The following is a 13,273-nucleotide window of genomic DNA, read 5'->3' on the forward strand; positions in this document are numbered from 1 at the left end:
AACTGCGATTGCGCACAACCAAATAATGGGCCAGGCTCTTCCGTCTTGCTGATTTATCTCCGCGTCCGGAATTACACAACCCCTCCACGAAGGCACCCAGCCTTTCAACCTCTTTGCGTCATTAGTTCGCGTCCGGGGAAGGCGGGTGGAAGGTTCCTGTTGCCAGGCTACGGACTATGTAATCTACCTGCGCCGCCGTAGATGGGCCGTCCCTTCTTTTCCTCCTCCCTCCCACCGCTGACTGTATGTGAGGGGCAGAAAATAAGCGGCTCTGGACCACCGGGCGGACTATCTCGTGGTTCCGTGCATCTCTCTTTCCTTCCGAGACAGAAGCGGTTCTCCGCCTCCTTCAGAATCCGTCCTGCGGAGTGACCGGACCCCTCACGGAGCATTAGTTACCCACATGCCTGGGAGCGGGGCGGGAGCGGGGCTGAGCCTAGCCGTCCGGCGCCGCTTCCGCGCTCCGTCTGCCTGGCTGGGGCCCTAGCACCGCCGGCGGCAGTAACTCGGGGAGTGTATGAGAGGCAGAGCCGGTCTGGGGCCGCGGCCCGACCCTCTGGCCGCTTCCCCCTCCAAGGCCGGGGGTGGCCGGACCGGTCCCGGGGGAAGCGGCGGGTAGCGCTGTGGTGGAGGCGGCAGTGGCTGCTCCGCGTGAAGCGACGTCGGGCACACTACTGCTGCTGAGTCTTTCGGAAGCCTTGGGACGGAAAGCTTCGGTGACCAGTCCTGGAACGTCAAGCTGTGCGCGCCTCAGAAGCCCCGAGTGGAGGAGTCTTGTTCCTCTCGAACTTGCCGCCCAAGCCTGTTGGCCGCTTCCTCCTCCTCTCGCGGGGTGAAGGAGGGTGATTCCGGCAAAGCTCTCCGCTTGATCCCAGGTCCGCTGAGTTGTCCCTGGAAAGCCGGTTGGGCGCCACCGTTGTTTTAGCTTCCGAAGTACACAAGGTGAGTGGAACGGAAGACGAAGGTGGGGGGAGGTCATGGGTCCCATCTGAGCATCCCGGGTCTCCAGGCCCTGTAGTTGGGTGATGCACGTGGTGCCTTCCTCTCCCCTCCCGGCACGGAACGAAGGGATGGGAAGAATGCCGGGAGAATGGCTCGGCTCTGTCCTGAATGGCTCATGGTGTAAAATAAAGGGCAGTCGCTATCCCTTGTTTCATATGCGCCTCACGTTGCAGGATTGTCTGCATGGTCTGCTGCGCTGAGTGACCCACCCTGTTAACCACGGTGGAGAGATCTCTCTCAGGGTCAGGCAAAAAAGCATTGGTACATCTCGAGGGGGCTTTAAATGCCTTCGTTGAACAACTAATGAGAACAGAGGGGTTTGAGAGGGCCAGTTAAGAAACTTGGACTCTTGTTTCTCCTTTCTTTTTTTCCTAGTAACAGAAAGTTTAAATGCACTGATCTCTGCACCATGGTAGCATTAATTTCTGTTGAATCGACTTTGAGGCTGATTATTGTGTGATGTGGAAAGTATTCTGGTTTAGGATTTTCACCTAGAGTGAATAGCATACGGTTAATTCATCCAGAATGGGTTCCACAGTCCCAATAAGACTAAAATGCATTTAAATACATTCTGCCTACTTCACACAATATGCAACACAGTTTAATATTAAAACAGCAGTGCTTTATACAGTAAAGTTTTCAGAAGTTACATTAACCTAATTTTAATGAATGCTGCTTGTTTATTTATTTATTTCCTATCCCGCCTTTATTATTTTTATAAATAACTCAAGGATTCTTCATATTTGAGGAATCATAAACATTCTGTCTTGAGTCTTGCACTACTCTATTGCATAATTTTAAATTCTTTATATTTTAAAGTGTAAATTGCTCCAAAATCCATATAAAAATGTTCATTGCATTTATTCTGTCTAAAACAATGAAAATGTTTATGATACCTATTGGTACATTTGTTGCAGAATTAGGGCTTTTTTTAAACTTTAGTTTAGTTCATCGGATGCATAGATTATTGTCCTGAAAGAAAACTGTGTGTATAATTTCACACACACATCAGGTGGTAATGAAGGAAAAAGTAAAAGAGATCAGAGGGAAATAAAATGTAGAAAGTAGAGACTGATTATTTTCTATAGATAGTAGCCATAGGACACTACCAAGCATTAAAATATATTCTTTCTCAAGATTAAACTCCATGCGTGATGAAGTGAACTATAGTTATCAAAACTTATCCCATAATACATTTGCTGGTCTTAAGGATGACAGAGAACTTTGCTTTTGTTTCTGCAAACTAACACAGTGACCCTTTGAAAACAGATACCTGTGAAGTGTTGGTGTACATGTTTGATTATATGTATACTGAGACCAAGGTAATGGAGAGGCAGAAAAAAACAAGTGTGACTCTGTATATATTTACTTGGGGGTAATTCTTTCTAAATTCAGTGGGAATTATTTCTGAGTAGATAATTTTTTCTGCATAGTATTTTACAGTTATGCTATTGTTTTATGTGCACTGAGTTTAAATGAATTTAGGGACTTACATCAAAGCATCAACATAGCCTGATTCACATATTGTGTTAAGGCATGGTTTGCTTTCCATGGTTTATTAAATCACAGTTGTGTGGGTTTGCAGTACATATTAAAACATAATAATCGGGTTTGTACAGTATGCTGAGCCAAAATAAAACAAACCACATTGCAGTTTATTACAGTATGGGAAATTCCATCATGGATCTGATAGGAATGATATGCCAAAGTCGTAAACATGAAAAACTCGTTTGAAAATAGTTGTCCTTGTTTACAGTTGATTTTAGAATGTAATTAAACAAATAATGTTACTTTATTAGATACAATAGAATTAAGTGGCATATGATCTTTCAGTGTAGTTCATCCAAACTTCTTAGATGGCAAATACAATTTCTTTGATGCAGATAATAGTTCAAGTTAATATTCAATATTAGTTCAAATATAATTTTAAAGGAAAAACTAGTTTTTCATCTTCATTGAGGTAAATTATTGATAGAAAGGGGAAAGGGCTTGAATAGAAAATGAAAAGTTTTTAATTCCTACAGAGGAATATCAGAGTTCTACAGAGAAGTTAAATTTTTATATTTTCTATTCTAAAAAGTTAACCCTGAAATCCACAATCCTCACTACAGAAGGGATATATGTTAGAATGACTGCTATAGAGTAACAGGTTGTGGTCCCTTCCCTCCTCTGTATATTATATATGCAATCCTAAAACTGTATCTTAGAAAATACATTTTACTGGATTTAGGACAACATATTCCTGCCATAATATGCTTGGCATATCCCTGTTTTAGCTAGGGTGGTTTGACCAGTGTGGTCAAGGTAACATTAATTTCTTATATTAAGTTATATGAGTTCATCTGAAGAATAAGGACAAGCTCCATTTTTACACTAGTGGAAATTATCCTTTTCCCTTCCCTGCAGTCAGGGCCGCAACTAGGGGGGGGCAACTGGGGCATGTGCCCCAGGCGCCACGCTGGTGGGGTGCCAAAATGAGCGCTGGGGGGGCGCCAAAATGGGCGTGGAATCCATGTTTGCCCGGGGTGACACAGACCTTAGTTGCGGCCCTGCCTGCAGTATCCTATGATTCCCTAAAACTCTATAAGGTCTTTCAAGCCTCTGAAACAGATTTTAAAAGACTACATGTATGGAGGACTGCAGAGGGAAGGAGACTATCCCCCTCCCATTCACTGATGAATGCAGTTTTTAGCAGGAAATTGAAATGATATAAAGCATATTAATAGGTAGGTAGGTAGTTATTGATCAGACTGGCAATCAGTTTGAATACTTGATGTATAAGAATAGAAAGAAATGTGCATTCATATACACAATATAGAAAATAAGTATTTGAAATGGAAATGTGCCTCCAAGACATTAAGATAATTCTGTGGACTTCTTTTACTTCTTTACACAATGCAAATATCTTGTATATATAAGTGAGAAATTTGGCAAGTCAAGTAAAAGCAACAAAAGCTCAGTTTCTGATCAGATTAGTTTTTACAGTGTAGTGATTAGGAACTGATTTTTTTTCACCACTGTACCTAGTGAATTCAGAAAAAGAGATGAAGAAAAATGGAACAGTTTAATAAGTAGTATGTATTTTCTCATACTTGTACAACTCACATGAAAATTATAATGGCGATCTCATGCAGTTAAATTATGCAGTGTATCTTTTACTACTGGACTTGGTTCCTCATTAAATGTCTTCCAAGTTATTTTGAGACTGGTAAATCAAGGTACACAGTGGGAAAGCTTATGTTTTAAAAACTGCATATAATTTATTTCTGCGTTCGTACTTTTTGAATCCTCGGAGTAGTATTCTCCTTTTATCATGACTGTGCATTTTCTGTGATTTTTTTTCTGAATGGATTTCAGAATGAGTTTCATTGCCAGACTAGGCAACACCTTCAGTGTGAAAAACTGAAGATTTTCCACACTGAAGATGTTGCCTAGTCTGGCAATGAAATGTCTGCAAGAAAATAGCAAGGCTCAGAGAGCACCAAGGACTCCATAGTTCAACCCTGAGCTACAAATATTCTCTTCAGTTGGTACTGATATGATTGCTTGTTTTTCCTAAGTGTTAAGTGGTGTTGGAGTTGTATAGCTAAAATTGCATATCACTATGTAATTAAAAGCTGTACTATAACAAATATGCACAAATAGGACAGAATTCTGGTTTTTGATAGCATTTCAGTAATTTGTCAGGGTAATTTGATTGCAATTCAACTGGATGGTGGATCGTTTTGTACAAGTCAGTTCCCCAAACTTGTACCACCCAGATGTGACCATACAGGCTGAGAATTAAGAACTGAATTCCTGACACATCAGGATGGTTTCAAGACTGGAGAAGATTGTCTTAATCTGATTGAAAATGACAAACATACTTACTCATTTAGGCAAATAGGTCTTAGTTGAATACACCAACGGTATCAATAGATCATATCTTAAAAGTGTTTCTTTCAAGTATCCTGCATGTGAGTAGATACTCTGAGAGTGAGGCCAAGTTTGTATTTCAAAATATTTAATGACTACTGATAATACTACTATAGCAAAGAGAATACTTGGTATTTAAAAAATATTTTACCATTTTACTGATAATTACATTTTGCTGGTTGTTGGTTTACTCCTAATAAGCTGGAAAACAGAACAAAACATAGATTTGTTAAGAGGCATACTAGTATTTAAAGCTATGTCTTGGAACTACATTTATAGAACACAATTTACTTCTAATTTAGATACACTTAAATGCCTTGACTTTAGTGTGGTTGTCTATCTAATTATGTGCTGCTTTGTGGCTAAAGTTCTGCTCAGTCTTGAACTGAATAGAGCATGACTTTCTGTGTAAACGTTGTATTGCAAATGCATATTATTTGTTCTCTTTTAGTCTCCTCACAAAGTGTCTGTTTCTGTGATATGACCTAAAATAATTTGGTATTTTCTACTGTTAACCATTTGCTGTCTTGCAGTTTGTTGATTTACCCTTCTGAATATTTACTGAATTCTGTATCTCTGGATTGAAATTTAGAGTTGTGAAGTATATTCCATAATAAAGAATTAAAGGTATTTGTACTGTGTCCACATTTTTAATGTGAAAACACTGGCTTCCTAAAAAGTCTTCTAGGATGGTTTAATCACTAGATGCTAGTACTTAACTTCATGGACTTTTCTTGCCTTGAATAACTCCTCATTAGTTTCAACTCAGGCAGATAGAACTAGGTTGCAAGTTTTTCTTTACTGTTCATCAGCCATTATATTTGTAGGTTTGGACCTCATCTTACATGGGGAAGTACTGCTCAGTGATTGTGTTTGCACAACATGCTCAAATAATGAACATACATTGTTGTTCTATGCACAATTATCTGTACCTCAGTAACTAAACTTTACAGCTTGTTTTGACTGTGTGTGCTGACAACTGGGACTCACAACCTGTGACATGTTAAGCCACAGAACTTTTTTTGAAGGACAGTGTGTGATGGAGAGTTAAATTCATATGTGCTTATAAGCCAGGTTTTTTTTATTTAATTTGTCCCTTTCATGGGGCACTAAGTATCCTTACAGTTGATAAAATTATTTAATGGAGTAGAAGTATACTATTTGCATAAGTTTTTGAAGATTATACGTGCTATTTAGATGCTGTTAGTCTTATATGGGTGATGTGACCTAATGTATGTTGAGTTTTGCCCTGTTTCCTGTATGTAGATACTGTAGATACTGTAGATTGAGATTTAACCATATGTGTGTGTGTCACAAGTTTGGTACACTATAGAGAATTGTTTCACGCTTTGTACTTGCTTCAAGAGATACTCTAGATGTATTTTTAGCCATGTTTTTAAACATATTTGACTTTCCTAACTTAATTTTTTGTTCAGGTTCGTAGGTTTGCTTTTATGGGAGGCAAGACAAATGGATTTGTCTCCTCCCAGAAGAAGAAAAAGCCATAGCTGTTTGCTGGAAGGAAAAGGATAGCCAAGATTGCTTTCAGAGCAAAGCTGGAAGCTTGCCAAGAACAGCATATACACTGAGATAGGGTAGACCTGGAAGAAAAGTTGACTATATGAAAAGGTACAAAGGTGAAAAGAAGGCTAGAAGCATCTACTATTCAAAGTGAAATTAAGTTGGAATTTATTTTTGCTTAAAATCAGAGCTTTAATTTTGGTAGTTATCTATAGAAGAATTAGTATAGTGGATTCAAATGAGATAAATTCTGGTGTGGATGGATAAGAAAAGTAGTATTATGTTGCAATTTAGTTTGTAGTCAAACAGGCTTTAATCAGTTAAATTAGCTATATATTTTTAAAATGTTTGTTTATATTTTTGCCTTTTTTAAAGATGGACCCCAGAGTAGCACTGAAGTAACATAATTGTGTGCTTATACTAAGACAGTGACTTCTACAAAGCTGGCTACTAATTTTAATGAGAGAGAAGTACTTTTTAAAATAAGGTGTGATCTTACGTAAAATTTAAACCTAAATTTCTCCTGTAATCACTACCTGCAAAAAAGAATGTTGTAATGTGATTCTATATAGTCACTATTACCAAAAACAAAATGCTCATAAACCATTTGGGAACACTTTAAATAGTTAATTTTACTTAGTTATACTAATTTTAGTGCATAGATAATAAGGATTCACAAGACCATTGCATTGCTGAACAAAATTGTGTGGATGAAACTTAAACTGGCTTCATAGTACCATTAATACTTTTCCTACTGAAATACCAATGTACTATCTGGTACATTCAAATCTTATTTAAATTTAATTGTCTATCATTTGTGTGATGCCATGTTCACATGAAGGTTCAAGTGAATTTTTTTGCTTTTTTTATTTAGACTTTTTAGAGAAATAATATAAACAAAGAGATAAAAGACAAGTAAAAAGCATATAATAATAAAAAAATATAAATAGTAGAATACCAATCAGTAAGTAAGGGATCTAACTTCATATACCTTCGGATTCCATACATTCAGTATGAGTAGCTGAGTTAATGGAATATCATTCCCCAACTTGGCCCCAATCCTGATGTCCTTTAGAACAACTTTATTTAAAAATGGCTTTTCAAAAACATTCCAAAGGCAAGGGTTAATTGCCTGAAAAATAAGAACTCCATCTGCATATTCCATTATCTTTTTCATAGAAAACATTCTGTTGCACACACAAAACCATGGTATGCACACATACTACTCCTTGGTTGCATTAGAAACATCAAAAAAGAAGATGAAAGGATGTAGGTAAGAGGAGAGGAATACATAGCTGCACTAGAAATGGAACAGAAAAAAACAAAACTGATTGAAGATAAGGCAAGGGGAAGAAATAGCTGCACAAGGAAGGAAATGGATAGTGTAGACAAGGGTTCTCAAACTTTTTGATAATCTGACTCCCTAAAATAATATATTTTTCTGGGAAGTGAGTTGAACCAATGAACATCCATCTCAGGACAATCTGTTAAAAGTTTGATTATGTGGATAAAAGGAAGAGGAAGATAGGAACTGAATGGTGAATAGTTTAGCCTACTTCACATTTTCATATAGGCTGAGGCTTTTATTTCCTACTGACACTTGGATTCATTCCTTCAGTATCTTCACCTGTTTGGAAAGCATATGGTAAAGATTACATCCCTTTTAGCTGAATAATCACTGCTGGTTCATTAAGAATTCTAAATCTTGATTTTATATAGAGCGAAGTCAAAAGAAATGCCCCCCAAACTGAAGGCAAAATTGGAGACTGCCTCCATTCTTGTAAAGCTCGCCCAAGAGTGTTAACACACCCTCCTGATTGGCTCCTGAGAGTTTGATTTGCCAGGGTAATGATGACAGCAGCACATGCTGCTGCACTTCTCTTTTTCCTCCAGTTTTTAACTTTTGCTGTTTGGAGCTCAGTGGGTGCCTTCCAATAGCGTTATAAGCTTTGTATTGCTGGCCTCTGATCAGACTTATATGTACAACTAGCACATAAGGGAATCGCCGGCTCATGAATTGTCTTCCTCTACTTCTTCTCTCATGCTGTAATTAGAAGATCCAGTCATACTGTATACTGTATATCTATAGTTTGCTGAGTTTGACTTAAATGGGAAATTTTTTAACACCTCTGAGAAGTATCTAGTATTTGCATAAGAGAAAGGAATGAATGCACTTAAGGTTTGTGCTGATGTATTTGTAATATTAAATCTGCTGTATATTAAACTATTATTTACCAGTGTTCTCAAAAACAGTGAATGTGTGATACATGCATATGCATCAACATAAAATAAGTGAGTTCTCCCATATTTTGCATTTACATTATTCTGTGCCCTGTGATTCTAAAACATTGTCCTTGTTTGGCAGTTGAGCTAATTTATTTCTAACACCACTCTGATGGAATAAAAAATTCTGCAAATCCAGTTTTCTGAAGCTATAGAGAACTTAGAATTGGGCTGTTTTTTTCATTGATGGGAACTCAGAACAAAGAGTCCCTCTTTTAGGGGGAGATGGGCGGTGATAGAAATGTGAATAATAAATAAATGAACTCCCTGTAGAGGTTCATGCCAAGACACTATCATGTCATCATTTATAATTCTTTTGAGTTCAAAGTGCCAACTAGTGAGCCCAGCATGTTGTGGGGCTGGTGTTGCTGCCAGTTGGTATTTTTTATGCTCATCCATTAGTCATATGAAAGGATTACTGCGATGTTATAAGTTTTGAAGTTGGTTATGGTGACCCAATCATGGGTCAGTGTGAATGTGAAAGCAATATATGTCTTAATGTTCTGTTTTGTAGCCAGTCTTACATAGGTATACTATAATAATTGTTATTAAGGATATGTATGTTCTTTTACAGTATGTCCCTTCTATGTGAAATTCATCATACCAGCATTTCTAAAAGTATTATTCGACCTTAGAAAGAGAAATCTCTTGATTTGCAGAAGTGGATTGTTGATACAGTATGTGTTCTCTACCATATTTGAATTGGCTTTTTTTGACAGATAAGCAAAAAATAGGTATTTCAAGTAATTTACACAAAATTTTAATCTGCCCCACTTCCACTTATGTTATATGTTGAGTTTGTATTATTTATGTTAAATATTACAAAGAGTAGTTAAGCTGGCTTTTTTTTTTACATCTGAAGTGCAACAAATGACTGCATGACTCACAGAATTTCTCTGTATTAAGAATCAAGTCTCTATTTCTGATTAATTGTTTATTATTTCTCTTGGATTTTGGATATTTCATAAGCAGAGGATTATTGGCATAGTTAAATATTTAAACTATGAAAGGAAGAAGAGATGTTTGATAGTTTGGGGTGTTATTTTACTCTTTTATAGAATGAACACTTAAAATTTGTAATGCTGAGCTCAAAATGAATTATTGGCCATGAGGTGGAAAAATGCATAAGGAAAGGGACAATTAGATCTAGAGCACTTTATGTCCCATCACTCAACATAAAAAAGAAGGGCAACTATCTATGCTATATTTCAGTTTCAGTAATTGAGATGAATCCAGTTGACTGTTGCCTTTTGGGGTAGTAAACAGATATATAAAACTTTGTCAATTAGCATCAAAGTAGGGCTAATGTCTCAATTTTGTTTCAATCTTTTTTAAAAAATTGTGTAGTGGTTGTAAGGAGAGTGTTTGCTTTTTAGTTATGAATAAACTGACAAAAATAGGGTATTGCTAATGTTTTCAACCTATATAAAAATACTAAGGCTTTAAGAGACGTTTCTAGACTTTGTGGGAAAGCCAGAAATATTGCAGTTTGATGCATTCTCTGATGCTTCTGATGTTTCATAGACTAACAAAAGGTTGCTTTATTAGTAGCTTTAATGAACAAATCGCTTTATTGGCTTAGACATACTGGTAGCTTTGTCGGTCCAAACAGCAATGAGTTCTTATTTCAATTCACTATTGTGCTCAAGTAGTGAAGTGATAGCCATTGACCTTCTACTAAAGCACAATAAAAAGTTTTTTGTGAAGAAGAAAAGTATGCAAGGAAAACTGCAATGCCTTAATAACTCGTGTGTTCAGACAAGCTCTTGTTTGGTTCTCAGTATATAGCCTTAAAAATATAGCATTAATTGTCTTTCAGTGGACCTGCTTGAAAATTGAACTTCATGTTTAACTTTCACTTCGTATTTCATCCACGCAGTGTTATTTTCTTGGATTCAAAACAAAGCGAACATAGAATGCTGTTATATAGCTTTTGCGCTAAATTAGTGTCAGTAATCCTGGACAATTTGAAGAAATTATATTATGAAATTAAATTGAAATAATACTATCACTAACAAATGGCTAGAAGGGACTTCAAAAATTAGTACAGGCATGTTTTTTCATGAAGCTTCCATCATGGTGATCTCCCATCCAAGTACTAACAATTCTGCTTTGCTTTTTTGGAGATCAGCCAAAGATGGCTGGGTACTTCCACCTGAGCTGTGTTTATTGAAACAACTCTTCAGAACAGCCCTTCACCCAAATAATTAAAGTGCAGAATTAAAAGGGGTGCATATGCACACATTTCAGGTTGCTTAATATCAGTCAGCATTACTACTAGAGATGGTTGTGAATAGAGAATGGCCTGCTTTTTGTATCCTCTTGATTGTTTCTGGGCTAGGTTTCAGCTGAGCACTCTGTTTAACTTTGAAATAAGTAGAGAAGCTTGGTGAGTTAGAAAGGAGGAAGCACAGCAACACTCCTGTTTGTCTGTCCAAACCAAACCCATACACATTTTAGAACTGGCTGCTTGGCTCGTCCCTTTTCTGAAGTAAAGCTGCAGAACCTACTGTGAGAAAGGAGAAGAGGAATTTCTTCTTCATCCTTATCTTTCTTATTTGTTGGAATACTTGTCTAAATACTTCTATAAAGCACCCTATATGAGAATGAATTGGGGTACCTCAAATTGATGTACAGGAAACAGTTTTTTTTCCTTAAGACTTGAAATCTTATTTTATATTCCTGCATAAATGGGAGTGGTTCCATTGACCAGGGACTTGGTTTTGGGTAACACTTTTTCCTTGGTTTTCATTGAACTAGATGAGAACAACTTGGGTGAAGGCAACTGATATAAGAGGAAAAGTGCTGGGACTTGGAAGTAAGAGAAGTGAGATACCCAGGTTTTGAATGGAAAGTGTTGACCCAGGGATGCAGTAGAAAATAAGGCAAATATTGCTGTATTAGCAGATTTCTCCTTTGGTCTGACAGTTCATTAACATGGCATTTTGGCCTTCAGTTGCATTTTTGTGTCTTTATGAAGACACGAGAGTCTATCAACTGCCAGATATACAAATATGTACAAATACATGTTAACATCTATTCTAGGATTATCAGAGTTCTGCTCCTGGGAATGAAAGGATTCTTTCTGTTCAAAAGTGATCCAGAATCTAGCAAAGCGGATGATTATTGGCACAGAGGTTTTGCTATCTCTTGTTACAAAGCTTTTGCACTGTCAAAGCGTAGATAGTAGAGGTTCCACCAAGCAGTAGAGGTTCCAACAAATTCACAATATGATTGCTTGTTTTCTAACTACTTTATTATAACTAATTCTATAATCACACACATACACACTCCTATTCACATATACACAATATATATATCAAAAAGGAAGGAACCAAGTGCTCTTTTCCTCCTTTGGCCAAGTATACAAGAGGGATTGGGAGATTTGAAAGAACTGTTAGTAGAATCTTCAGTTTCCAATACCGTGCTTCTGTCTTTTGTACTCAATAGCTCATGGTATCTTTGTTGATTCTGACAGTAAGTGTTAGTTCATCTTTTCTTCCAGCCTAGTGCTTTTTCTTTTTGTTTGATGTTTTCAATTACTTTCTCAATTAACTAAAACCTTGTTTATTAGTACTAGCCATGCAGTCATGATTGATGTATGTTTCCTTTACTTTGTTTCCATTTATCAACTCTAAATGGTGCCAGTTCCAAAATCTGTACTTGGCCTGGAAAAAGCTGCACTTTTTTTTTTCACGCACAGGACATCAGAAATTATACAGAACAATGCAGAGAGGTGATAAATAGGAGTTAAGAGGTGGTGTGATAATTTGGTGGTAGGTTGTGAGGAAGCTCCGAGTGGGGTGGTGGGGAGATATACTGTGTGTGTGTGTGCACGCACACACACATGCACACTCACAGTGGATATAAAAAGTCTACACACCCCTGTTAAAATGCCAGGTTTTTGAGATGTAAAAAAATCAGACCAAGTTATATCACTTCAGACTTTTTTCCACCTTTAATATAACATACAAGCTGTACAATTCAATTGGAAAACAACCTGAAATCTTTTAGGGTGAAAAATTAAAAATAAAAAACACTAGAATAACGTGGCTGCATAAGTGTGCACACCCTTACACTAATACTTCGTTGAAGCACCTTTTGATTTTATGGCAGCGTTCAGTCTTTTGGGGTAGGAGTCTCTCAGCATGGCACATCTTGCCTTGGGAATCTCTGCCCACTCTTCCGTGCAGAAGCGCTCCAAACCTGTCAGATTGCAAGGGCATCTCCTGGGCACAGCCCTCTTCAGGTCACCCCACAGATTTTCAACTGGATTCCGATCTGGGCTCTGGCTGGGCCATTCCAAAACTTTGATCTTCTTCTGGTGAAGCCATTCTTTTGTTGATTTGGAGGTATGCTTTGGGTTGTTGTCGTGTTGACAGGTGAAATTCCTCTTCATCTTCAGCATTTTATCAGAGGCCTGCCTGAAGGTTTTGTGCCAAAACTGACTGATATTTGGGCCTGTTCATAATTCCCTCCACCTTGACTAAAGCCCCAGTTCCAGCTGAAGAAAAGCAGTCCCAAAGCATAATGCAGCCACCACCAGGCTTCC

General features: G+C 37.6%; 1 protein-coding gene across 1 annotated transcript in view; it reads left to right on the forward strand.

Annotated features, from left to right (window-relative positions):
• The first annotated feature begins 218 nt into the window (after positions 1–218).
• The window catches only part of FBXW7 (F-box and WD repeat domain containing 7), a 135,125-nt gene continuing 122,070 nt past the window's right edge, over positions 219–13,273 (forward strand). The window contains exon 1 of the mRNA XM_063309777.1: positions 219–942. The gene's annotated coding sequence lies outside the window, so the exon portion shown is untranslated. The remainder of the gene's footprint in view (positions 943–13,273) is intronic.

This window comes from Candoia aspera, chromosome 8 (assembly GCF_035149785.1).
Source record: "Candoia aspera isolate rCanAsp1 chromosome 8, rCanAsp1.hap2, whole genome shotgun sequence".
Classification (NCBI taxonomy): Eukaryota; Metazoa; Chordata; class Lepidosauria; order Squamata; family Boidae; genus Candoia; species Candoia aspera.